The sequence below is a fragment of the Solanum stenotomum genome, chromosome 6, assembly GCF_019186545.1.
Source record: "Solanum stenotomum isolate F172 chromosome 6, ASM1918654v1, whole genome shotgun sequence".
Lineage (NCBI taxonomy): Eukaryota > Viridiplantae > Streptophyta > Magnoliopsida > Solanales > Solanaceae > Solanum > Solanum stenotomum.
Genome location: NC_064287.1, coordinates 10,299,675 through 10,323,331, shown reverse-complemented (window position 1 = coordinate 10,323,331; position 23,657 = coordinate 10,299,675). Strand labels below are relative to the sequence as shown.

Genomic DNA, 23,657 nt, shown 5'->3' with positions numbered 1-23,657 from the left:
CGACGGTCCGTCGATTGGGTCCGTAGGTCGAGTCTGCCCGACAGGGCTTCACTAAAATGGGCATAACGTTTTACTCGGATGTCGAAATTTATCAAACTCGATAGCGTTGGAAAGATAATCCAATTATCTATCTAACCATAGGTCATGGGACACATAATTCATTTTGTGCTAAGATTTATGACCATCTGAAGTTGACCCATCAGAATTTTCAGCTAACTGGCTGCTAACCTTCGATCTACGGTCAGACCTACGGACCGTGGATCGAACGACGGTCCGTGCTGGTCAACCGTAGTTCATGTCAGAGGCTGGGTAAAGGGGGTCTTGATCCACGGACACAGACCACGGACCGTGGTCTGATCTACGGACTGTGGATCTGTCCGTGAGTCGAGACTTAACCAATTTTCTAAGCTGGCTGGGGAGGGGTTGCAGTGGCAAACCACGGACCACCAGCACGGACCGTGCCCATGAATGCATCTACTTCCACACCAATAACAAATGTCGTTCCTCTTGTTGAAGAACACTTTAACAAAGTTAAACAACATTTGGGTGAAACACTTCAAAATGGAACTAACTTACAAGTATCTGACGTAAATGAACCACAAACAGTACCATTAATAAAATCTTAATGAAAAAGAAAATCAGTCATTTCAAATGATTATGTGATTTATTTTTAAGACAAACAGTACCATTAAGAAAATCTCAAAGAAAAAGAAAATCAGTCATTTCAAATGATTATGTGATTTATTTGCGAGAGTCAGATTTTGACATTGAAATTAATAAAGATCTGGTTTCATTTTCACAGGCCATAAAAAGCACTGAGTATGATAAATGGATTGAAGTCATGAATGAAGAGTTAAAATCCATGGAATACAACAAAGTCTGGGATCTCGTTCAATTACCAGAAAGTTCTAAAAGAATCGGGTGTAGATGGGTCTTCAAGACCAAACACGATTTAAATGGTATTAATATATAACGATATAAAGCCAGACTTGTTGACAATGGATACACCCAAAAAAGAGGAGGCATTGATTATAAAGAGAACTTTTCACCGGTCTCAAAGAAAGACTCATTAAGAATTGTTTTGGCTTTGGTAACTCATTATGATTTAGAGTTACATCAAATGGATGAGAAACGTGCCTTTCTTAATGAAGACTTCGAGGAGGATGTTTATATCGACCAACCAGAGGGTTTTGAAATTAAAGGAAAAGATCAAATGGTGTGGAAGCTAAAGAAGTCAATATATAGACTCAAACAAATCTCACAACAATGGTATATAAAGTTTAATGACACTATAAATCTTTTGGATTTAAGGAGATTACCGTTGATCGGTGTATATATCAATAGATTAGTCGGAGTTAGTTTATATTTTTAGTCTTGTATGTTGATGACACTTTACTTGCTCCTAATGATTTAGGCATATTGCATGAGATGAAAGACTTTCTCTCTATGAACTTTGAAATTAAAGATATGGGTGAGGCATCCTATGTGATAGGGATAGAAATATTTCGTGATATATCACAACGATTATTGGGATTGTCTCAGAAAGGCTATATTGAAAGTGTTCTAGAGAGATTTAACATGAACAATTGTTCAACAGGAATAGTTCCTATTCAAAAAAGGGACAAATTTAATCTCATGCACTTTCCAAAGAATGATATAGAACAAAAAGGAAATGGAATCAATTCCTTAATCTTCTAATGTTGGAAGTTTGATGTATGTTCAAACTTACACAAGACTGGATATTAATTTTGCGGTCGGAATGCTAGGAAGATATCAAAGTAACTCTGGAATTGATCACTGGAAAGCTGCAAAGAAACTTTGTGGCATGTTATGAAGCCACAATTCATGCATTATAGCTGCAAAACTTCATTTCAGGACTTGGGGTTGTCGACACCATTACCAAGCCACTGAAAATTTATTGTGATAATACAACACCAGTATTCTTCTCCAAGAACGATAAGTACTCCAAATGTGTCAAACATATGGAATTAAAGCACTTTACTATCAAGGAAGAAGTTCAGAAACAAAGAGTGTTACTTGAGAATATTAGAACTGATCTCATTATTCCAGATCTGTTAACAAAAAGCTTACAACCAAAGACTTTTAAAGAACATGTTCAAAGAATATGTCTTGGTTGTACTTTTGATTGATACATTTATGATGTTTTTACACTCTCAGCTCAATTATGTATTTATGATATACATTAATGAATTTCTTATTTCTCATAATAGTGTATACATTATTGTTTTGAGATATTACAAGATAAGTCTCTATGAGACATCATTGTGGACTGTAATGTTATATGTTCTATAGCTTATGAACCTAGTATGATAAGTTGCTAATGTAGTAGTATATGAAAGGAAGTATGTAGCCTAAAATTTATGTACAATCGTCATAACTCACATTAATAGTTTGTTATATTGTGGTATGTATGATGGACATTATAGAAGAGATGTATTGTATGCGCAACTAATGTTTATGAAATATTAATGTTATATGGTGATTGAGCCAAGTGGGAGAATGTAAGAATAATTTCTTACTTATGGCCAAAGTTTACTTGTGACCCAAGTAATACCATAAAAAGAATAATATATTTTTAAACTCAATAACATATTTGTGGATTTTATATATCACAATAAAAGGGGGAAATCACATAACCAAAAGCTGAAGAAAACAATCATTCCTTTCTAGCTAGCAGCAAACAAATAAGTAATTAGACAAACAAATATAAAATACATTTGACAGCATAAAGTCTTGCATTATAAACACTAGAATACCATCGTATTCTCAATATAACAAACCTATAAAGAGGTCATAAGAAAAGTTCTTTAACAATCTAACAGAGATATAATGTCAGAACTATAAAAATGTAAATGCTGACAAAAAATAAATGAATTGAACCCATGTTATTAAAGCAGAAGTCGTATACGATAACTAAAAAGAAAGTGACAAATTGCTTTACCTGTAAATTTAAAACATTAAAATGATTAGAAACAACATAACAATCAATCTAGTTCTTAATGATCGATCACCATCACTTCAAGATTCTTTGATACCCTACATCAAGTTAGTTCTACCAGTAAACGCATAATATAATAAATTGTTATCTTTGTATCACTTTTCTACGGATCATCAGAATTACAAGGAAAAGTCACCATTTTTGTAGGACCGTAATTGAAAGAAGATATGCAAGTCCACAAATTAAACGATCGGTAGAAAAAATAGTACATTAAGGATGAAAAAGCAATGTTAAACTCTAATATATTCTCAAGAAAATTACTTTTTCAATGGTAGCGCCAAGAAGAATTGTACAAATCATTCATATAACATGACTTTTCAGAAAGGTACGCCAAATAGAATGCTTATTTATTATTTTGCATTCATCAACATAATTATACCTTAAGTATCTTAATAATGAGAATAACAACTGGACAAACTTTTTAGAAAACTCACTATACATGCTCAATTTCAAAAAGTAGTATTATGGTGATCAAACTAAATTAATCAAGTTCTACATTTGTTTTTGTAACTTTGAATTTTATTAGTCCCCACAATTTAAGGGATCTTAATCCCCATTAGAAACATGCAAGCTTAAAATTTCCACCAGAAATCAGTTAATCGACAAAGAAGTAGGATTAAAATTTTCAATAGACTACATTCCCGCTTACAACATTGAAGATCCATCCACCATAAGACACGTGTGCTACATGTAAAGTATATAGTACAGACGACTCTTTAAGAATTGAAGTCATAACTGAACTGGAATCATCAAAGCTATACCTAAAGGTACTTACGACATAGCAGATGGTACAACTTTGTAAGCTATAATAATAGTAATATAATAATCAAGAAGTAATAAAATAATGAGTCAAATTACCAAATTAACCCTATTTGTATAATTTACTTTACTTTTGATATAACTTGTATATGTTGTGTTAGTCCAACTCTTGTTGACCTATATATATATATATATATATATATATACAGAGAAAGAAGGAGAAGGAGAAGGAGAAGGATTTAGGGTTAGAAGGAGAAGAAGCACATTCTTTAGGGGTAAAATATATGAATGAATAACTAATTGCGAAGATAGAAGAGGGACATTGAAATATATCTAATATTCTAAACTTTCTCTGATGTTTCCTAAAGTTAAATCACATGGGTCTTAACAACCTTGAGGTCTACTTAACATTGAACTTTCACTACCTCTCCTTACAAAAGCCAAAGCAAAAACCTAAGGCTGAATAAAATATTGGTTTCCTAAGCTTTGTCATGGCTAGGCAAAAAGGAAATGATTATCATGCTTTATTTTGGCTATTTCTTATCATATACTTTCTCTGTCCCTAATTACTTGTCTACTTTTGAATTGACACACCTATTAAGAAAACAATGACTGACACAATGACTTTACCATTTTACCCCTATTAATTATGAAGTGGGTGAATTAAAAAATTTAGATCTTCAAGAAGTTCTACATTTTCAAAGTAATTAGTTGAGGGTATAATAGGTAAAAAAAATTTCCTTTCTAGATTTGTCAAAATGGACAAGTAATTAGGGACAACTAAAAAAGGCAAAGTGGACAAGTAATTAGGGACAGATGGAGTATTACTAAAAGTGGAAACAAAAAAGTTGAAAGTTGAATTATGATTTTAGTTCCTGAGGTCTTTGTTCCATATTCCACAAGTTCTTCGAAATTTATGTTAGGCCCGTGCATCAAGGATGGATTTCCTTCGGAGCTCGAGTCATTTTATCCACTAGCAGAAGCAGAAACACTTCATTTACACACATTGCAACCTTGTTGGCACAAAAACAATACCATGGGGATAATTCATAGTTTCTTTTACTGCTACAAGATAAGAAATTGAATGTATTAAGATTGTTTGTTCTTATTTTAAGTGAATGACATTGTTTTGAGTTTGATAATTCTTCTTTACTACCTTCGAACTTATTTCTCTTGTGAATTTTGTTTTTGATGTTATAAAAGAGGATAAAATATGTGAATTAAGGTGAATTTAAATGCCACAAATATGCTTGTTTCTAAAGTAGCTTTAATGGCAATAGTAAATGCCGCTAAAAGTAATTACTTTTAGTGGCAATAATGAGGGTCTTTACTGGCATTCAACATAAATGTCACTAAAGGCTTTAGCGACATTGGATCCAATGGCATTTAATCAAATGTCGGTAAATGTATTTGTGGCAATAACTATTGCCGCTAAAATTAAAATCAATTGCCGCTAAAGGTCTCTTTTGGTGTAGTGACTATAGCTTTCAATCTTCTTACTTACATGTTGCTATTCCACTTTGTTCAACTTTTCAGAAATCAGGCCTTAGTGTTTCTAGATTTGACCATATGTGCCTCATGTGATCTCCATTCATCCCTTTTTCCACCCTTTTCTACAATAGAGTGTAGTTGGTTGTATGGTGACTAAATATTGAAAAATAGAGTTTAATTGCACTTTGGCATTCCATGAGATTATCTTAATGGACAAGAGCATTGGAGCATGATATGAAACATTTGGGCATTCATATTCAATGATAATATAGCCCTATTTACTCATCCACTCCCCATAGCCAAATAGCTTATATTCTCCTATAAATTCTGTCATGACTTGTTTATTAGTCTATGTATAGTGTTCTCCCTTTCATGGGAGTATTGTGAGATTAGTTTATTGAATGCATTCATTGAAATCCTTAGTCTCTCCATATGACACTGAATTACCAAACAACTTATCTTTAGGAGATTTAAGTATTTTAAAATCACCCCTTAGAATCCAAGGGAAGTTCATACCATCAGCTAGTTGTTGAATGGCAGTCCATAAACTTCTTCTTTGCTCCATTGTGTTAAATCCATAGATAACAGTTAGTATGCATTCCATACCCTTTTATTTTAAACTTGGCAATGAAATATTGAGCATCTATGTTGTATTACTTGGCTAGCTTTATCTGTCTTTACTTCACTCTCCACTAGTTCTGCAACCTTTATATGATTAGTTTTGATATATTTTTTTAACTCATTCCCCTTATACCACTTATTTTCTCCTCTCACATTCCAAACTACCCAAGTCATTGGGATATAGGAGTCCACCTTTCCTGATGGGTGAGGTTGCAGTTGCATTATTTTCTCCTATTTGCAAAGCAGTAAAGGTATAATTACATATAGGAGTATATCTGAGCATCGAGAACTCCTCCATGTTATAATAGTCTAGCTCTGTGCCTTTTCCTTTATCTCCCTGTTGTTCCTCAAGAGATTTCCCTTTTGAGGATGAAGAAACTGGTTTATGACTACCTGATGTATTCCCTTCTCCTAGAATCCCATTAGTCTGGTTTGCAATTTTAAGCCGTATCTCTAGGAATTATAGTAGGCAATGACTCTGTTACCATGACAAACCCACCAGTGCGCATCTTCACTTCTCATTTTCTTGTTCTACTTCTAATTTCTCCAAATGAAGTACTGTTACATCATTAATAATTGGAGGGGGGTGGGGGTGGGTGGGGGGTATAGTTAAGAGCCATATTATGTGTTGCCGGTCAATTTTGGTAAATAGATTTTGGAATGAAATTGTCTTTTTGTTTATTCATGTTCTCAATATGTTCTTGCCTTAATAAATATTTGGAAATAGAAAAAAAAAAGTTTCAATTTGTAATTGTTTATTAGTTTTATTTTGTTACTTTTATGCCTTGAAGTCCCACTATAGGAGTAAGTGATTTATTCTCTTCTCTTTCCATATATATGCCAATAATAGTTGTCCACTGTTAACTTGATACATTTTAAGAAAAAATAAATAATAGAGATAATATTATTACATTAACTTTTGAATATATTCAATTTAATGTTTTGGAAAATATATTAAATATTGAATAGTATTTAATAGCAAGGGTAAAATACACACAAAATAGTAAGTTATTTTTTAATTTTCTAAATTATACAAGTATTATTTGATAACTATTTTTAATATAGTGAATAAATAAAAATGTACGGATGAAGTATATATTTCTGCAGCCTAGCTAATTCATTATTACAATTTACAATGTATGCATTCATTTTTCCGGCCAGAGTGCACAAATAATGGCTTTTGAGGCCGTTGTTTAGTTTGTGCTTGTTTTTTAGTTAGAGTATTTTTTATTAGGAATAACTTCAAACATGAAATTAAAAATCTGCATTTAACTTAAAGACTTCCGGAGATTGGTTTTAGACTAATTTTTTAAAAAACTTATTTTTTTCTAAAGAAAATCAACATCCAAAGGGCAATGTCTTTAGTGACAAAATATGAGAACCTTTAAAATTGATTTACCGAGATCAGAATTTTATTCCACAAATAAATAAATAAAACTACCAACCCCAATGGTTGGTATTTGTTAAAAAAATTATTTAAAGGAACTGACCTTAAAAGGTCGGTATTTAGTTTTTTCTTTTTAAAATTTCAGTAGAGTTCCAATGGAAAATGGAAAACTACTTGACTGAAAAAGTTAATTTTATGGTATAGTTTGAATCAAAATCTCTAATTAAGGATGTATGAATACTTATTAGTCAGTGACAAGTGTAATGGTATTGGATTCATATGAATCATATAGCTTTTGAAGCATAAATTTAACACACGATCAAAGCCTAAACATATTAGAAAAATAAATAGAAATGTACCTTCAGTTACAGTTTTTCAAGTGTCATAAGACTCACCTTTGTTATTGAACCGACTTGTAACTCTGAATAGAAAAAATCCGAATAGTCTTCTAGCATATGTCCTCTATCGCTGAAAGATGTTGGACTGATGGATTTGCAAGCATATTTATAGATAGTCTAAGGACTATTACGAATTTCTTTAACTCTTAGGGACTTCTCCATAACATTCGGTGTGGAAATAAAGCTCTTTTATCGCAGAATTAGACCTGCTATTAACGTCGGCTTATCTGTCAGTCACGTCAGGTTGCCCTAGGGACTCATAATCAATAGTTTATTTTCATCAAGAAAACTTCGACATATACATAATTAAAAATATTATTTGTGTTATAAATATAAATTTATTTTAGTGAAAGTCTATCTTTACATTTCCTTGGAGAAAATTTAGGAACTCAAATTTTAGCATTAAGTTAGTTATTCCCCATAAATAAAAGGGTTTTCCTTCGTTTTAAATCACTAGTTAATCTCTATCCCTCAAGAGGAATAAGAAGTATTCTTTCTTTTTTATTCTCTCTACTATATTCTTCTTATTGTGCGATTGTTTCATAACACGTTATCAACACAAGAATCTACCATCTCCAGAAAATACTTTAAAAAGATTAGTGTTGTAAATTAAAGCTGCGGAGAAAGCACTTAATTTGTTTTTGTGGAGTAGCTAGTAAAGATGGAAACATAGAAGAATATCGTGACCCGCCACTTTATCAAATCCACTTAGACATAAAATTAAAGCATAAGTTAGCTAGCCTAAGGGGGAAGAATCTAGAATCTTGGAGAGGTTTGTGGAAGACTCTACAAGACCTTAGAAAATATCTTGGAAGACTTTAGAATTCTCTAGAGTTGTACATAATTCTAGAAGATGGACTATATTGTAAATATATAGGGACTTGTGTAGTAATTTTTATTTACACTCTAGGCCCTAGGTGTTTAGTATAAATAGATGGGGCATTCATTTGTAAGGCATCCAAGCTTGAAGCAAGAACCAAGCAAGTTGTAAAGAAATCTTTCCAATAAATACAAAGCCTTCTTTAAAAGCTCTCCTTTTCTTTCTTCATTCTCTTAGCAATATATGTTTCAAAGGGCTTACATGAGCTTAAAAGATCATGAAATATTCATGAGTAAGTTGTCAAGTGTCGCACAAAGTATTAGTGGAATTCTAAGTTTGTGACAATGTGGTATTAGAGTGAAGGTTCATACTAAGGGAATTACCAATGAAGGAGACTTCGACGCTGCTAGCACCACCAATGCCAGGCTGGATGGTGGAAAGAAGCACCGCAAGGGAAAGATGCACCTTAAGAGTAGCGAGGAAATATTGCTTGACCCTACACCAAGCGAAGTAACATCTTACCCACCTTCAACCATTGAAGCAAGTAATGATGAACATGGTGAGGATCCCATTGATGTCACACCTAGAGTAGAAGGGATCACAAGGGTTTACATGGCGAGGCAGGATGTTGAGACCTTAGGCCAACACTTGAACAAGGTTGATATCAAGTTTAAAATTCTTGAGGACTTCACCCTTGAAGAGAATGACAACATCCAGAAAGACTTGGAGGCGCATAAGCATGAATAGTATGAGATAAATAAGGTCATCACTTCCTTAGAGTGTCAGCTGATGGATGCGTTAAGCATGAATAAAACCATGAAGGCCAAGATGGAAGCGCTCAAGAGAGGAATGGAAGTTGGAGGATCTAATACACCCAATGGGGATAGGGTGGCCATCATCGAGGCTCTCAAGACACCGATGTTCAAAGGAATCCGTGACGCAAGAGGTGGAGAAATTAATATGGCATTTGGAGAATTACTTCAAGTGCAACATGGTGAAGAGTGATGAGTACAAGATCAACACTGTCGTGTTATACCTATCAGAGATGGCTATGCTATGGTGGAGGCATAACGAGTCTGAGATAGGGAAGGGGCTTTGCACCATCAACACTTGGGAGCAATTTCAAGTTGAGTTCAAGAAGGCTTTCTTCCCTAACAATGTCATTTATGAGGAAAAACACAAGTTCAGGGAGTTGAAGCAGAAATGCAGAATACGGGAGTACGTAAAAGAGTTCATCACCCTCACTCTTCAGATTCCCAACCTCACGGATGTTGATATGTTGTTCCACTTCATGGATGGGCTACAAAATTGGGCCAAGATGAAGCTGGAGCGCCGGTAGGTCATGACTATTTATGAAGCTATCACGCAGGCCGAAGCTTTTAAAGATTTTAGACATGATGTCATGACCCAAAGTATACCCTAGGCATAACATGGCGTATAAAACTCCGAGAGGCCCTACACAAGCCACTTACAATACATCATACAAGATAATAAAAAGAAAGATTTCATGAAAACAATTTTATATCATAAATTGTTTGACAAAAGTGGAAGTCTAACATAAGTCTCATAAGCCATTTATTACATCATAAGGAAGTGATTGAGACATAATCCATACATCATACAATGTATGAAAACTGAAAGGACATAAAGCTGTAAAAATGTCTGGTCCTTGAAACATAGGACTCACCAATTCCTGATCACCACCAGATCGACTAGCCACGAGTGTGCGAGGTAGGAGCGTCTGACCCTACATTAGCAAAATAATGTAGGAACAAGTATGCATTAGTACATGGAATGTACCAATTATGATATCAATGCATGAGACTTATGAAATCATGCTAAAAAGGACTTTACATGACATTCAATGACACAACTAAATCATAAGATAAAAAGGTTAGAAAACATAAATTATAATCATGGTCAATGCAAGCTAAATATCTTTAAATCACATGTGAGATACTTTAGAAGTAACCTTAGTTCATTATTGTGGGAAGTCTACAATTTAACCAACATAGACCGTGTGAGCTATAACATGGAATCTAGTATCTGCCCTACACTGAAAAGGGGTGTCCTTATTTTCCAAGGTAAGAACCATAAATTTGAGCTAAAGAGGATTCATTAGCTAATGTCTAGCTAAGACAATTATCCTATGGTGACACATAGTTATGGGATAGGGAGATTGTCTCTAGAGACCCGACCTCTACTAAGGAGAGAGAGGCACCATCTCAATATCATCTCGGTGCTAAGCAAAAATCGCACAAAATAGTCATTAACCTTATTCATATCATCATATATGGAAAATCACATCTAAGCAAACAATCCAAGCTAAAGTTCATTTAGACTAACTCCTTAATCTTGATTCAACTTAGGTGACAAAACTTTTCAACCTTATGAATCATTTTTTTTTTTGTGAGAAAACCCTTTCAGAATCATGTTCTTAGTAGTATATGAGAAAACCTTTCACAACAACAACAACAACATTGATGCTTCACTCTCAAAGAAACCTTAAATCATTTATATCAATTTCATGAAAGAACATGCATACTTTCATAAATTCTTCTTTCATAGTTTATAAGCTTCATCATATGATCATAGTCCAAAAATCATGGATCATGCATGGGTTCAAGTGAATTCAACTTAAAATCATATAATTACTTCAATTCATGCATAAAAGGATAGAAAACAATCGATTGAAAGAACCTATGAAGATTGAATAAAACCCTAACTTTTATTGGAGAATCTAAATTGTAAAATTGGAGAATTTAGGAACCCTATGGAGGAAAGGATGCCATAGATAAATACTAACATACCTTAGTAAGCAATGACACAATCATTAGTGATTTGGAGTTCTTCAAGACAAACCTTATCTTTTTCCTTCCTTAGGTCTAGAGAGGATTTTGTGGGTGATCTTGGAGGGAATTTAGGAGAAAAGTTTAGAATGGGTAGTTTTTAGGCCTAAGGGACTTATATAGTGCTTAGATTTAGGACCAAAATGATCTACTTTAGAAATTAATCACCTAGGGAAAAGACTTAAAAGCCCTGATATTACTGCCAACCCCTTCCTACGATTTGGACCTACGGTCCCTACGGACCGCACTGGTCAACCGTAGAATAGTTCAGAAACCTTTAAGATTGGATCAAATTTGATGAGACTGGTCTACGGCTCGCAAAGCTTCTATGACCCATAGACCCCAACTGTAAAACACAAGTTGACCCTCAAAATTCACCAGTCTAGGTGTCACGCCCCGAGCCTACTCCTTGGGCGGGACTTGCACTCGAGTGCCATTGTTGGCCCCAAGCGAACCCTTAGCCTAGCTAGATTCTCAACATAAGACTTTACACATTAATAAAGAAATCAAATGCATTTAAATCAACTGTCTCAAATAACTTAGAATGTTTAAAGATAAACATTCAACGTAGCCAAAGTGGCAAACCAAGTCTTAACATAAACAACTGAACATGGAAAGACTAAAGAACTATAGTTATCTGTCTATAAAGCCTCTAATACTATGAGGAATGTTGGGACAAGAGCCAGCCCCCATAATCCTAACAATTGAAATACTAAAAAACAATATAAAGAGGGATCTTCCGGAAAGCAAGAAGGCTCACAAAAACACTCTGAATGCTCAACTGGATCAACGAGGTGCTGGATACTAATCATGGTTACCTGTATCTGCACCATAAAATGATGCAGGACAAATGACATCAGTACATTGAATGTACGGGCATGTGAGGGGAAATCTAAACCAACATAATCTTGAACTGGAATCTAAAAGAAACACTTACCTCAGCTTTACTCAACTCATGGGTACTTAACTCAATGCAGAAATAAACAACAATAAAGATGTAGTTTATATAAAGCATTAAAAATAGTAGATAGCAACTCAATGTATTTGAAAATGCAATAACAACTCAATTTATATATATAATAAAGTAAAATATAACTTTGTGGGAGTTTCTCTAACCGACAACCATCACTATGAGATATGTGATGATACAATGTCTCGCTCACGCTGCCAAAACTTTCCTATAACTTGTCGGGATATAGAATGCCTCAACTAAGTGGATCCACTAATCTAAGCTAAAAATCATTAAGGAATCATCTAAAAAGTATGACCCTTTCTACCCATGATGACTACATGATTTATGGAGACTTGAGTTATTATGAACTCGTCCCCATATCGGTGCTCAATACTACTCCCTAAATATACTCAGTTCATATGTTAAAAACATAACTCATTCTCTGTGGTTTGATATTATTACTCAAAAAGCGTATCTCTTAAAAGAGATGGAACTCAAAACTACTCATGAAAACTCATTTGAAAACCGGTGTTTCCTCTCTTGTTTAAAGGTGAAAACATTTTAACTCTTAGGAATATTTAGTTCCCATATAGTCTTTTGAAGAAAATAACTTCACTCTTATTCTTACTCAACTCAATGCTCAAGTCTTTAAAATAAGTTTAAAACGATTGTATAAAACTTTTGAAAGACTCTAAGAACTATCGAAACTTGACTCTTAGCTTTACCTTGAATTTGAATTATGGATTCAAGGGTTATGATCTCATGTTATAGATGATCTCTTGATGTTTAAACATACCTTGGAGTGTAGGAAACAATTAGAAAACATAGGTACGATTTGAGGGAACTCAAACAGAAAGAAGTATGAAAGGGTAGAGGATTTGGCGACCCTAGCGTACTGAGTGTCGCAAGGCGCCAAACCCTAACCTACAGAACCTGGGTTGGGGCGCACTAAGTGGCGCGGCACCCCAGAACCCATACTACAAAAACTGATGTGAGGCGCACTGAGTGGCGCGATGCCCCACTCCTTTTCGCAGAAAAATTGGATGAAATTTGTTGTTCATTTTTCGACCTTAATTCATCTAGATTCGATTGGTTCTTTCCCAAACACTTAGATTTGATTACCCAACCAAAGTATACAAGAATCAACTAAAAAACAACCTTAAATCTCATCAAATCATATCAAGAACTCCTCCAAAAACTCAACAATCAAGATTCAAATGAAACTTCAACAACATTCATCAAGAACTCATAAACTCTACTTTCAAGAACGTAAATACGCTGAATTAAATCATGATTGGCGCGTGGGTTAATGAACCCAATGCTACGTGATCTCACATACCTCGCATGGATTAACCCTTTGCGAAATCCGCAAGTGAAACTCAAGAACACGATGAACTTTGGCTCTTTCTCCTCTTTTCTCTTCTTTTGTCATCTCTCAAAACCCTAGCATAATTTTATGAAGAGTAAACTGAACCAAATCAATTTAGACCCCAAATAAATTACTAAAACGAATTAAGCTAATTGGTTAATGAAAAGACCAAAATACCCCTCTAAAATCTGGGATATCTCCCTCATATGAGATCAAAAATGAAAAAACTCGATGGCGTTGGAAAGATAATTCAAAGAACTTTCATTTGATATCTTGTAGCCCACCTAACTCATCCTGTACTAGGAGGTTTGGACGTTTGAAGTTGACCCAAAACTCATACTTAACATAACTTGCCAAATTCAGATTTTTCATTCTTTCCAAAAATGGTTCTTTCTAATTTTAGCTCTTTTAGATAGCGGGGTGTTACACTGGGACTCACCTATTAGACCTATCTAGACTCATACAAATGTTGATGAGCCATCCTGATCAACAATTATATAAGGTACTGAAACTTAATGATACAAAAACCCTACCCTGATTCTATGGTTCCATTCCTACGGTACGTAGGTTGGTCCCGTAAAACCATTTCTCAGACAATTTCTACAATATCCTTTTCCTTTTTACTTTTCAACTTCTGAGGTGTTACACATGAAAATCCTGACAAAGCAAAAGGAGATGAGATGAGAGGTAGTCATAACCAAGGTGGGGGAGATCGTGACAATATTGAAGAGCAGCGACCACATCTCAAGAATCATGAAGGTATGATGACAAACAGTCTTGACGTTAGGGTGATATAGAGAGGAAGGCAAAAACTACCAAAAGAAATAGTTACTACATATAAGGTGGGTCGCATAGCTATGCTAGATGCCCTGAACTGAAAAACCTTGGTGCCATCCTGTAAGAGCGGAAAGATAGGGAGGCACGAGAACTAGGACATGGATTAGACATGATGTAGTTGGGCTTGATTGGACTTTGCGGAGCCATCACAAAGAAATTAGATAGGCTGAAAGAGTATGGCACACAGTATGTAGACATCATGATTAATGGAAGACCGACTCTTGCTATGGTCGACACTAGTTCAAAGACCAACATCATGACCAAGATTGCAACAACAACGCTAGGGTTGAGGTACAGTCCAAGCAACTCCCACCTCAAGACGGTCAACGCACCATCGACTCCCGTGTGTAGAGTCGCACATGGAGTAAGCGTCACGCTAGTCAAGTGGCAAGGTAAAAATAACTTCAGTGTCACTCCTTTAGATATATTTGATATCATTCTTTGCAGAAGTTCTTCCAAAAGTGTCACATCGTGATCGATCCTTTCCTCAACCAACTCTTAGTCATGGAGAAAAAAGAATCGTGTATGGTGCCTCTAGTTAAGGTAACAAAGACGGAAGGACAAGTTTGATTAACAGTCATGTAGCTCGTGAGAGGCCTTAAGAAGAAGGAGTCGACATTCGTAGCAAGCAATGCGAGGGTGATGAAAGACAATAGTGCAAAAGGGGCTTCACCACGATGTATAGGGAAAGTTACAAAAGGGGAAAAAGATGTGATGTCTGAGGGCTTGCACAAGGGTACTGGTTGAGTCAATGGACTACTGGTCATGCATGTGAGAAGACGAGATTCGGTTGTCCATGTAGTAGCAATGTGATGCAGTCATCGCAGCATCAGGTGGAGGAGAGTGTCATGACCCGCCACTTTGTCATCCACTTAGGCATAAAATGAAAGCATAAGTCAGCTAGCTTAAGGGAGAAGAATATGGAGTCTTGGAGAGGTTAGACTCTAGAATACCTTAAAAATATCTTGGAAGGCTTTAGAATTCTCTAGGATTGTAGAGAATTCTAGAAGAGGAACTATATTTTAAATATGTAGGGACTTGTGCAGTAATTTTTATTTACACTTTAGCCCTTAGGTGTGTGGTATAGATAGATGAGGATTTCATTTGTAAGGCATCCAAGCTTGAAGCAAGAACCAAGCAAGTAATAAAGCAATCTTCCAAGCAATACAAAGCCTTCTTCAAAAGCTCTCTTTGTCTTTCTTCATTCTCTTAGCGATCTAAGTTTCAAAGGGCTTACTTAAGCTTGAAAGATCGTGAAAGATTTGTGAGTAAGTTTTCAAGTGTTGCACTGAGTATTAGTGGAAGTCTAAATCCGTGACAATAAGCTAGCGCATGTCTTTAATTACTATTCTACTTCCACTTTAAAATAGAAGAATACCAGATGGGTAACTTTAACGATTTAAATATTTTGAAATAGAATAATTGATAATTAATTTCTATGTTACAAAATCTTAAAACATGAATTGCTCTCTAAGATTAATAGATGATGATTGATGAGTATCCATTGTGAGAAGTTATTTTGTTGATTTAGATGGTTACGATGGAAAAATATTGATGATTACTTTTTGCATAATTAAGGTATGTTTGCAATTTTTCATGAGATATGAATTTAGTAAATTTTGGAAAATAATTGTGGGGGTATCATCTCTCATGAAAAGTTATTTGAGTCTTTTGAGTATTGTTGTTTGGGTTTACTTTTTTGTTTGTTTGTTTCACTTGTAAGGTTACCTGTTATGTTTATATATTTAGAGCCTATGTAACAATGCTAATAAAAATTACTTATTTCTAGAAATATTTTTTCAAAATAGCTTTTCAGAAAAGTGTTTTTGAATAAAAGTAATTTGTGTTTAACTAATTCATTTGATTTTTTTTATAAGTAATTATGTTTGACTAATCTTTTTTAAAAAAGTGCAGAGTGAAATTTTTTAAAAAGGACAAGTATCAATGTACTTTTAATAGTAAGATTTTTTATAAAAATAAACTATTTTAAATATCTATTATATTCAATTAAATTTTTATTTTTATTAAATTAAAATGTACATAATTACTTGTGCATCAAACATTTTCATGTTAGAAGGTATTGATAATGCTCTTACTTTAACAATACACTTTTTAAAGTATTGATCTTTTAGATTTTTATATTATCAAAATTCTCTTTTTCAAATGTAAGTATCTCTCTTATACATCTTTAATTTTGAATGAAAATTTGAAATATAAGATGTTGTGAAATCATTGTGGCTTAGAAATATAGTGGTCTTATTAGTATTCGTGACATGAAACCTCTCCTACACCAGAATACCTTGTTTCATTATGAAATAAATTAGCATCTTCACATTTTCTGATGAGTAGCCTTTTCGGAATTCAACTGCATATGAATGTGTATGAGTCAATAAAGTTGTACGAAAACGGGTGAATGATAGAAACATTTTAAACTATTAGAAGTCTGACATCACAAAGTAAAAAAACCAGAGAGGAACTATTTCCAAGAATCGAACGTACTTCCAGTGGTAGAGCAAGCTCAAATACTTTCTCCCCCACTACCAAGGTTTGCTGAAGAAGTATAATCTCCATTCGTATAGAAGCAACATGATAGAAGTAGTTTGTGAATATGAATTTACTGTCCTATTTTTTGTGAAATTACTTTTCATAATGAATTTACCATTTTATCCTTCCCCTAGATTTTCATTCTTAGTTTGTGTTTCGGGGATTGTTGGTGTGGTCCCTTATGTGATCGGGTGCGTTTTTGGTGATTTGACCCCTATAGTGTAGTGAGTTCTTGATAGAGTTGACTTTGGTCAACATTGGGAGTTTCGAGTGTCATATGGGATTTTCGTCAGTTCCATCACGTCTGGAACGTTGAGTTTGAGCTAGTTAGGTTGTTGGTAAAGTTTTCGAGGCCTTCGGTTGAGTTTTGAGGTGTTTGGGTGAAAAGTTGAGTTTTAGCCTTAAGAGTGGTCCGGTAGTGTAATTCTGTCATTTGACCTCTTTTCAGAAATTCGACGATTCCATTTCGTCCAGAATGTTGATTTTAGTGCAGTAGCATCTCCAGTTTATTTTTATCGGACCCCAAACGATTCTCGAGGGTCAATTCAGAGGCTTTTTATTTTAGTTGAGTTGCTGGTTTTCAGTTTCTGGTGTAGTCATTTTTGACATTCGCGATCACGACTCTCTGTCTCGCGATCGCGATGTATTTTTTTTGTGGCCTTCGCGATTGGGGCCCATAGGATCGCATTCACAATATGCTCCATTTTCTCTAAGCCTTCGTGATTGCGGACTAAATTTCTCCCTATCGCAATGTTTCTGTCATGCCTTTCACGACCATGAGAATTAGTGGCTCAGGATCGCGATGAGTAAAATTCTCCTGGAAAAAACTCAAATTCGGGATTTCTCCCAAAATTCTCATTTCCACCATTTTCAAACCCTTGGAGCTTTGGGAGGTGCTTCTTGCTTGTTTCTTAGTGATTTCTTATGTGGGTAAGCTCCTTTTTCTTACTCATTATTGATTCCTTCAAGTTTAATCTTCCAAAAAACACTTTTAAACATTTATTTTTAAAGTGGATTTTGTGGTTCTTCCCTTAAAATTGGTGAAATGGTATTTTGATGATTTCAGACTCTTTCTTAATCTATTTTAATGGAGTTTTCAACCACATTTCCCTTTCGGCTCGTGGAAAGTGTATTCCAACTAAAAAAGTCTGATTACGCCCCTTCAATTTTTGAAGTAATTTTTAGACTATTTTACCCCCGAATTCAAATCCTATCAATATGGGTATCCTTCAGTATCTTTCAATGAACTCTTTCCATTATTAATAGTTGGAGATCGTTCTAGTTAGCGTGTGGTTAAGGATTTACTCCAGTATAGTTGTTTGTGTAAAGTTTCAGCCTTGAGGTAGGTTTAGCTATCCCTCCTTTTGACTAAGATCAGTAATTAACCTATTCTTAGGGAGTTAACTATGAAATGAGTAGTCATATGTCCCTTAGAAGTTGCTGATATCCCCTTTTTAATTCTTTTGAAGCATCGTGTGGAGGCTTACGTGATACTGTTAACTATTGTGGGAAGCCTATGATACTTGAGAAATTGCCCGACTTAGGGGCTTGAGTTGACTTATGAACATCTTAAAATGAAAGAAATGCTTTATCATGGTAAAGATTGATTTCGAATAAATTTCCTCCTCTATCCCTGTTATTGAGGGTACATTTCATGACTTGTTGAATCAAGAACTTGATGTTATTTGCCACTCTTAATGAACTAATTATATTTTGTGTTGTATGTGTTGTGAAACATTCATACTCATGCAACATATTATGGTTTATGGAAATATGAGAAATTAGAGAAAGACTATCTTTTGAGAAAGAAAATGTGACACTTTACTTATATCCTTGACCACACTGAGGTGAAAAATTGGTGAGACATTGAAATATTGAGATTGGTATATGGACTGGGAGTCCCCACTGGTCCTTGTCTTGAAGCTAGAGGCTTAAAAAGGTGTATATTATAGATTGTGCGATGACCTTGGAACCACCACATCATTTCATCTTTTCATCATCTTATTGCATCATTGGTCAGTCTTGTTGTGATTTGTGACCTATTAACGTGCTTATTTACTATTATCTGCCCCCTATGTGTTTTCATTACTCATGCCACTCTATATTAATTGGTGGCACCGATTCTGAAATGAGACTTTTTCTGTATAAAGGTGGACGCTTTCTTAGCTACTTCTAAGTCTAATTAATTGCTTATACTCAGTTAGTTTAGCCTATTGAGTACTTTGATTTGTACTCACCCCCTACTTTTGTTATCCCTTTGATGTAGATCCTAGTCAGGGTGAGCCTTGTAGTGGCTGATTGGATTCCAACGGAGTTCCTTCTTTCAAAGTTTTGGTGAGGCCCTTTTTGTAATGACCCGATCAGTTATTTTTGCAAATTTTTATGAATTTATTATTTCCCCCCTCTCGTTATTGACCCCGATTCTTCTATGATAGATTTTTAAAAGTTTGTTTTGAACTTTTGGTTAAAAGATGAGATTCTGGTAAGTTTGTGAGTTTTAAAGGCTATGTTTTTAAGAAACAGGTTTTTGAGGTCTTTTGGAGTTTCGAGTGTCGGAATGTAATTTTGTCGGTTTCATCAATCCCAAAATGTGAAATCTAATTTGTGAGAGATGTTCATTTTAGATTTCGAGTCTTTGTGATAATTTGAGGTCCTAAGTTGTGAAATTGTAGAAATTTAGCCTTTGGGTCGACTTTGTTCAACATTCAGGGTTTGGATGCTCGAATCAAAATTCTGAGAGTTCTGTTGGATTCAGGGGATGATTTTAGACCAAGGTGAGGTCTTGGTTGATTTTTGAGAAATCCAAGTTTGTTTTAGCCTTTTTAGGTATTGGGTTAGTTTCTTGTGGTTTTCATGGATGTCAGGTCAAGGAGGCCTCAAATTCATATTTTGACGGTTCCATTGAGTCCAAAATGTCGAGTACAATTGATTTGCATATGTGGTTTGTGTGTGCGGGGTTCTGAACGAATCTCAAGGGTTTTTTTGATGACTTTGATTTGGCTAGGTTCTGGTTCTGGTGCATGGCCATGTTCGTCATCGCGATGGCAAGGCTCCCTCATCGTGATCACGTAGCATCATAATAGAGTGCATCACAATGGCGAGGGTCTTGCTGTGATCGCAACGGTTAATTTTAATGAGTTGATTGTGTTAGTCATCGCGATCCGTGACTCTAGGTCGCGATGAGCATTTGAGACCTGGGTAGAATGTTTTCTAACTATCAAGATTTTGTTGAGTGGTTGATTTTCACTTATTTAAGGTCCACTTATCCCAATTATTAGTGTCCTCAATGCCTAACTTTGTCCTACTCTAATACAATATTTATGATTTTTTAGCTATGAAGGCAATTGGACAATGTAATGACTAATGTGTGAAAGAATGACAAAAAAATACAAAAAGAAGTGCAAAGTAAACATTGTTGATCGCCTACCATGAAGAGAGGATCGCCAATTGAGTACGACCTCATCCAATTTGACAGTGCATAACACTTGTCCCAACATAGTAGGTCGGTGAACTCCAGTAGAGAAGGCGATGCACCGAAAGAGAAAGACGATCCCCATGCACATCGCCTAAAGTGATAGTGTGTAGTGTAAAGATTTAATGCTCTGAAGGAAAACAAAAGTGGTATTCAGAGATTTGCCGAATGTGTAAGGTTGACTCAATCGAGTTCGCTAACTGAGATTCAAACACCTGAAGCGTAGAGCATCACAAGGTGAGATGAGGAGCGAAGGGCGATTCGCCGAGCTAGTTTGGCGAGCCCAACTAATGTCACCGAGTTTGTTACGAAGTGGATTTTGAGCCAATTTTTTGGAAAGTATAAATAGCCCAAAGGATATAATTTCTAATATGTTTATTTGGGATGTTAATTAGAGAGAAAATAAAAAAGTGAGTTGGAGAGAGTTTTGAAGAACACTTCACCTTTTTAGAACACTATTCTAGATTTTAGGGTATTACATTTTGGAATTTGAAATTGATAAATTGAAGTTGAATCCAAAGTGGGTTTACTCTTAATTACTTGATTTCAATTACCCATGGTTGCTTTCATGGAAGGTATAATTTCTTTACTTTTTGTGATGGGTGGCTAAAACCCCAAGATCTAGGGGTGCTCTAATGGGATTTGGTGTTGGTTTAATGTAATGGGTATTGTGTTATGCTCTGTTTTGTTGTTGTTCATGTATGAATTTTATCTAATTACCATGAGGTTAACTTAAGGGTTAAGGTTACAAACTTAATTCTTGCTTCCGATCTCCAGTTAATGCTTGAAAGAGATTGATTGGAGTGGGTAATTAGTTCAATACTAGAAATTGAGGTTTGATGTCTGTAGCTTGATTGAAAGAGAGGTTATGGGTCGAATCTATTTGCCCTATTCTTGAAAGGGAGGATAGAGTAAGGTATTGGGTTCTTTAGGATCAACATTTAGATGAGATTGAAAGGAGATTCTAGGCATAAATGCTTTGAGATCAAAAGATGATTAGCGTCATTGAAGTTGACTTAGCCTATTCATGAATGTTCATCACTATAAAAAAGCGCAATCACTCATATGTGACATTGATATCAAATTCCCGCACCTCTAGATTACTTGTTAACTCTTGATTTCTTTGATATTTTAGTTTAACTATGGAATTGATAATCAAATCTTTATATTAAGTTGGTGGTACCATCCACCAAATTTTTCTTACTATTACAAATGAGCTAAATTAAAGTCTTAATCTCTTGATAATGAATTCTCTACGATATACCATTCCCTATGGGATTCAACCCCTACTCTTTGTTGAGTTTTTTACTGACTACAATCACTCACTCTTTTTATTTATTTTGGAGGGTGATTTGAGCATTATCGGGTTTCAACGCCATTTTTACCATTTTTGAGTTTTGGGAGCTTTGGTAAGGCGATTTGGATCAAGTTTTCGAGTAAAATCTTTTGGGTAACGCTTCTTAACTCTAAATCTTCGATTACGCATTATTATCATTGAATTTATGAATTTAAATTAAGATTTTGGGTTGATAAATTGGGGGTTCTTCATGAACCTAAGTTTTAAAGTAAAGTGAGCTTATGAGCTGATTTTAAGCCCATTTTCGAAATGATTTTCCCTAATTAGTTCCTAAAGCCTTGAGTATTATTTTCAAGTATTATTTTCCAGATTCAAACCTCCATTTTGATATTGGGTTTTGAGTTGTTTGACCCATTTCTCTATATAATTGATATGAGAATTGTTGTTTCCGATGAGTGATTGTGAATACTTCATTATTTTAGATTGTTTGGCTTTGGAAGTGATCCAGAAGGGGAAGGCTCAACTTTCAGAGTGATTGTTCTTTGATTTAAGACAAGTGGTTTCCTAAATCTTGTATTCTAGTTTAATTCTTATACTTCCTTCATTGCTTGTGTGTTGGGAGTAATGGGGATGGGGTGAAGGGTAAAATTATCTGATTGTTAAATCAAAATGAATAAAAAAGGGTTGAAATGAAGAAGGCTATGTGATGATCATGATGATGTAAATTGCCTTATTGTGTCCTTATTGATTGATTGATGAAATGCTTGAAAGCATGAATGTGGCTTGAATTGTGCAATTTTTTGTCTCTTCTATATGGTGTGATAGTGCTTGTGTGCATTGATTGTTGAACACCATTATGAGACATGCGAGTGTGATTAGGCCTAGGTCATTTCCGACTAGTGCTGTGATGCTGAGGTACTTTCCTGCTAGTGATTCAATATAAAGCCAATGGGAAATGGTTCAAGCAGGATATTTATTATTGTGACATAATGCATTTAATGCTTATGCATGACTTGCTTGATACTTGAGATTGATGTATTTGTTGCGTGTGAATGAACTACTTGAATTTGAGATTGACTTGTTTTATTTGTTTAATTGTTGCATTGTGGTTATCAGATTGTGAATATTGGTCCTTGTGAGCTGTGTATTGTAGAATTGCTAGGATATGTTGATTTATGTGCAGGTTTTAGTTTGAGGAGGTTTGGTTTGAGAGTCCGGGGTATTCATTTTCTAGCTAGTTTCTTTGTTTATTAGGTTTCTTGTTGGGTACCGTATTGTTGGTACTCACCCCTTGTCTCTACACATGTAGGTTCTGAGTCTAGACCCGCATGATCTTCTTCTTCTTCTTCTCGTAGTTGTTGGGGCTCATGAAAGATTTGAGAGGGAGTTGCTTGTCATTCTGGCGGACCCTCTTTTCCTTTTCTTTTTATGCTTTGTTCTACTCGAGCAACAAAGACTGAGACTTCTATTTATCTTTCAAATTCAGTATTTTCATTAATGACTTGCATATGTGGCAACCAAGTTTAGGGGTATTGTTTAGAATGAATAATTCTTTTACCTTTGTCTTGTTCTCTTTTATTGCATTTCTGCATTTTCTTTCGCTTTGTTGGGTTGAGGTTGACTTGTCTTGGTGGGAATAGACAAGTAACATGACGTCTATTTTTGGGTCGTGACAAAATGGTATCAAATCCCCAGGTTCATAGGTCTCACGTGTGGACATGCCAAGTCAAGTAGAGTTTTGAAGATCGGTACGGAGACGTCTGTACGTATCTTCAAGAGGCTACAAGGATTGTTAGGAAACTTCCTTTTATTCGCATTTTCTTACCGTCCATGGTTACTTTC

The 23,657-nt window shown here is 35.0% G+C and overlaps 1 protein-coding gene across 2 annotated transcripts in view; it reads left to right on the top strand.

The window, feature by feature from the left end:
- LOC125867885 (acetyl-CoA acetyltransferase, cytosolic 1) overlaps positions 1-23,657 on the top strand; it is a 934,067-nt gene that overhangs the window by 487,283 nt on the left and 423,127 nt on the right. The window contains exon 1 of one of the 2 annotated variants that reach the window (XM_049548479.1): positions 15,845-15,848. The exons of the other annotated variant lie outside the window; for it this stretch is intronic. The gene's annotated coding sequence lies outside the window, so the exon portion shown is untranslated. Of the gene's footprint in view, positions 1-15,844; positions 15,849-23,657 lie in introns of those variants that run through there. 2 annotated transcript variants of the gene reach the window in all.